Here is a 5,587-nt window from a genome sequence, read left to right on the forward strand (position 1 = left end):
TCTGTGGCCAAACTGTATTAGAAAACTGGGTTTTAAAAGGGAAAAGAGAGAAAGCACAGACAGAACGATTCCAAGCTTTGCTAGGTCTGCTCTGGCACAGGTTCAGGATTAGACCTGTTGCCACCTCCACTCTTTATTATCTGCCTTTTCTAAGTGTCATTTGCTCACTAGCAAAAAAAGAGATAATGTTTTAGCAGCTAAACCTCTCAAGTGTAGAAAACCTGAAAGAAATTACTGTTCTGATTTCAAAACCACCCTGTCTGCATCACTAAATAAAGGCTGTCTTCGAGTCAGACCCTTGTATGCCACATACAAAGGGCTTTGTAACATGATGTCCCAACTCCTTGGTTAGAAGCACTCAGAAACTTTTGCTTCTGGCGTGGAGCTCCTCACCATATTACAGCAAAGGCATAAAAGGAATATGACCACACACTCAAATAATCAAAAAGAGGTGCTGCCACAGAACTTATAATAGCATTTCAGTAGTGCATCACTGAACAGTTAAGCTCATGTTCTTTTTCCCAGCTTCATGTAGTCTCCAGGCATTCCAGTCAAGCCAGGTTGTGTCATGCTTCAGGGACATACCACTAGCCCTGGTCTCCAAAATGGTGAAAAAACATCTGATGTGCTCTCACTTTGGCTAATACAAACTGTGTATGCAGCTTTTGTGTTTTTCTGTTGTTGTTGTTGTATGTTTGTTTGTGACCATGAAAGTTACTATTCAAAATTATTAGAAATAATTTCAAGCATTCAGCATTATAAGTTTTGTGGCAACAAGTTGCAAATTAAATATTCTACACAAAAACAGAACTGTTTTTTTTTAGTTTTTCAATAGATTATTTTCTTCTTCAGCTTCCCTGAATGCCCATGTTTTCTGCTATTACAAAAATCAGTAAAAGCCCAAATATATAGATATTTCGTAGATATAACTTAGGGTACTGTAACATTTTGCTATCTTCATTGAATAGCTGCAATATTTCAAGCAAGGGAAGTACTGAAAATCAGAACTAGCAAGCTGCAACAAACAAATGTAAACTTGCATTTTTATTATGCATGTTCTCTCCTTTGGTGAATGAAACAGCTTTTTAGATCCATGCTCTCTAAGTTGCACTCAATACATAGAGCATTGTACACTGAATAAAAACAGCAGGACATGTGCCTCATGTCCTGGTTTGGTTTGGTTTCTCACATTAGCAAGGCTTAATTCAGTTCACATTCACACTCCCATCACCTTGGTGGAGATGGGAAAGAAAAGAAGCCTTCCAATTATTTCTCTATCCTGCAGTCCATGGAAAGTAGGGAAAGTGTTTATTTCTTTCTTACTGTCACTGAAAAGCCTGAGCATGTTATCCAGAAGGGAAGGGGACATACGAATTGCCTCAGAGACACAGAAGTTACAAAACCAGCTTAGATAGGGTTCAGACTAGTGGATGCAAGCAATTGCAGTAGTGTGTGCATGTCAGTTCATCCTAATTCTGGAATGAGTACAGACACATGCAGCATGTCAGGAACTACACATCATGAAGAGGTTAAATCCCATGTTTGGACCCATTAACCCTGCAGTACTATCAGTGATAAGATGGACCATTAGAGCTCCCTTCTGACTCAAACCATTCTATGATTCCGTGGAGATTCACATGTTTCAAAGCCATTTGTGTCATGCTTTGTACACCGAAGTGTTTGTCTGTTCAGCTCACATTTTCACAGCTAGCATTATATCCAGAAAGTAGTGAAAGTGACAGATAACTGCAGGATCTTTACACAGGTGAATTGTTTTAGATTCAAAATACAGATTCTGTATTAGTTTTTATTTTAAACACTCATCTTAGTTTGCATTATGTGTTCTGTAATGAAATGAAAACTGCTTTAATGCATTTTCCTTAATGAATTTAAATTGCCATATGTCCTATTTCTAAAATTGAGAAACTGGAATTGCTTTTTAATCCGAAGTAGCTCCACAGAAAAAAAAAAACTTAAACTGTTTAGAAGAGAGCACAGCTAACTCATGATAAAGGATTACACAATGCAAGCTTTTTATCATTGTTATTCTGTAGAGAGCAATAATATTCTGAGATCTGTAACCCATTCAAGACTTTTATGAGCTAAGTCATAGTGTAAATGTATCTATATAAACTGAAAATGGTGCCATAAATATAAATTTATGGTGGTTTTCTTTTTTGCAATCTTGAAACCTATTCTACCTATTCTCAAACTCCTGTATCAAAACAGAAAGCACAACTGTGTATTTCCTGCTGTTTAACCTATGTATTAAAATGCATACAATTATTTGCTATTGCTTGAGTCAGCACTGCGCAGCACAGCACAGTTGGCACAGCATCAATAGCAGCACTCTGATGGTCTGGTTATTCCTGAGGAATGCCTGGGGCCACTCTGTGGGTGACAGCTAATGCCTTTATAGTGCAGGGCAGGCAGCATCCACAATGCAAGCTCTGCCAGCCCACAGTAAGCCTGTGGGCCTTGGGTTAAGACATGCCTAGGCTAATTAGAAGATCACTGTATTTTATCACAATGTAATGCTAGCTATTGATCAGTCCCTGTCTGTCACCTTATGCTCTGGTATTTGTTGAAGGAGGATATCAGACAGAAAACTATATTAAGAAATAAAAGAAGGTGGGCAAGAGAGCATGAGCAGTTCCAGAGTTTGCACACAAAGCTGGATCAAGGGAAAAGGATCATTACTGTGTAGCCAGGAAAGAGGAGGAAGGACTGAGTTACTATATGATAGTGAAATAGCAATCTCTGACTGATGAATCAACAACTTTCAGTAGCTCCAAAAATAACTGAATTCACTCTTGTCATCTGAAAAAGAGAAGCACTTATGCCTGTTATCAGATCCTTGAACCATTGTGTTCTTTCATCTTCCTGATATAAAGTGAAGTTACTAATGCTTTCCTCAAAAGAAGTATCAGTAATCAAAATCTAGAGAATGCTCTTGGATTCATAATTGGACTCTTTGTGTTCTCCAAATTACTGCAATTTTTATCACACAAGGAAATTAAACACTTTGAAATATATTTGTAACATACAGTAATTAATCATCTGGAGCACTGAAAAATAGATTAAAAAATGGTTTTAAGTAATCATATAGTATAGTAAGAAGTCATTATTCTATTTGCACTGAAGTGATAATGCCACATGCTATACAAATAATTGGAGATACTGATGAAATAATTTAGAAAATGTCTAAAACATTTTAAGCAATTTTCTCATCACTGACATATCTAAAATTATTGAAGCAGCTAAGGGTTTCTACCTAGCCAGCATAAAGTACGTGCTGACTATAAATCAAACTCTCAAAACAGTGAATTAAAAATAAAATCTATTCATTATCTGTTAGTCTTAACAACAGAAAAGATGATAAGTTCCTGCTGAAATAGTCTGTATTAAAAGAATACTGAGAGAAAAGAGAGAAATTTGTGACTCTCCTACTGCAAGCAAACTGAAACATGAATCTCAGAATCCCTATTCCAATAGGTGTTACTGAGCTCCTCTGATGTTGAAAGTTTGACATTCCTTGCTTAGAGCGTGGTGGAAATCAGAAGCAATTTGGAGAAATGGAGATGGTCAGGAGTTGTCCTGCATCACCACCAGGCTGGTATAATAAAGACTCTTTCATCTCTCCTTCCCTGGCTAAACTCATGCCCAGAGCAACTGTTACCCCAGGGTCTACCATCAGCAACTTCCTGAACAGCAACAATTCAATTTCTGCTGTTTCTGGCAGTTCTGAAGGTCGTCCTGATCAGCTGTGGTGTGGGACAAGTAGGAGGTGGTCTTACCTCTCAGAGTCTGCAACTGAGAGAAGAGATAACTGGGAAGGAGGATGGAGAGAACTACTCTGTACGTTATATCCTGGGGAGGGGTGGCTGCTGGGCTGGGACAAGGACACTGCCCCAGCTGCTGTTCCACTTCCATTTGTCTGCATTCTGGGAAACACGGCCACTGAAACCAAAAGGAGAGAAATAACCTTCATCAGGCAGAGACACAAAAAATAGCTAAATAACCTCTGTTGCTACCAAACAACACTCTCATGAAACCAGGAACAACATAGTTGTACACCTTGTCTTGGGAAATTTGCCTGAATGAGCTGCAATTCTTCTATACTTTCATAGTGTAAAAGTAGCAAATACATACTAATAAATACTTTTCAGAGCTAGCGAGCAAACTGAAAGCACAGTTTTTTAAGTAGTGAAATAACTTTCTATATTTTTCCATCTGTAAATATTCTGAATTTCTTGAAGACCTGAAACCAAACACAGATACTGCTGCTATTGCTTATAGACTGCCTAATAAAATATGCAAAAATATGGAACTAACATTAACAGTTTCATAATTTTCTATGAGATTGCTTTTGCAATGTATTTCGAATAAGGAAAGGCTCTAAATGATTAAACTAAAAGCATTACAGGATTCCCTCTAAATTCCCTAATGAGTTTACCACAAAAATCCTGTAATCTCATTTTCAAAAGTTCTTTAAATTTGGAATTAAGACTCTGATTGCCAAATCCTTCTGATAATCCAGTTACTCAATTATTTTCACTGACATTTGTGTCAGGCAGTTAATGTCGATATTGAGCAGCAGCCAAATACGTGCTCTTTGTATATTTTCTAATGAATTCTGAGAAAGGAATCAGATTTTAAAATTTTTTTAGGCTGTTCACAAGAGGAAAATGAGTCGTCACTGGTTGTCATATCTTCCAGTCTTTTTATAAAAAAGCTTAGTTTACAATATTAAATTACATCTCTAAAACTTTTACATTGGAGGTAATAATTCAGATTTATGGATAAAATTCTAGAATTTAAACCAGTTTCCCAAAGGGTGCTACCACTGCTATCAATGTCTTTCTATAGCTAAAACACTTTTATGGATGCTGCTATCCTAGCAGAACAAGCATTCTTTTTAGGACACAATCTTATCTTCAAAAACCTATTTCTGAGGTCACAACTCTGAATGTTGCTGCCCAAGATCAAAAGAGTGGAAGTCGACCTCCTTTCCCAACTGTTCAGCTTATTTCTGTAATCCCTCTCTTTCTCACTGCGAGTCAACCGGTGCGATACACTGGGTGCTCACAAAGCTAAAGCAGAATTAAGGAAAGTTCAGCAGTATAATTATCATAGCATTTTGATCACAACAAACTAAGCAACCCAAAAGGCTTGCGGAGGAGGGGCTGGAAAGCTGCCTGATGGAAAGGGACCTTGGTGTACTGATGGACAGTCAGCTGAATTATGAACCAGCAGTGTGCCCAGGTGGCCAAGAAGGCCAATGGCATCCTGGCTTGTATAAGAAATACTGTGGTAAGCAGGACTAGAATAATAATCCTGCCTCTGTATTCTGGACTTGGTGAGGCCTCAGCTTGAGTACTGCATTCAGTTTTGGGCATCTCAGTACAGAAAGTACATTGAGGTGCTGGAGCAGGTCCAAAGAAGGGCAACAAGGCTTGTGAACGGCTTGGAGAATATGCCCTATGAGGTGTGACTGAAGGAACTGGGGTTATTCAGTCTGGGGAAGAGGAGACTGAGGAGAGACCATTTTGTTCTCTTCAAATACCTGAAAGGTGCTTACAGCGAG

This window comes from Meleagris gallopavo, chromosome Z (assembly GCF_000146605.3).
Source record: "Meleagris gallopavo isolate NT-WF06-2002-E0010 breed Aviagen turkey brand Nicholas breeding stock chromosome Z, Turkey_5.1, whole genome shotgun sequence".
NCBI classification, from domain to species: Eukaryota; Metazoa; Chordata; class Aves; order Galliformes; family Phasianidae; genus Meleagris; species Meleagris gallopavo.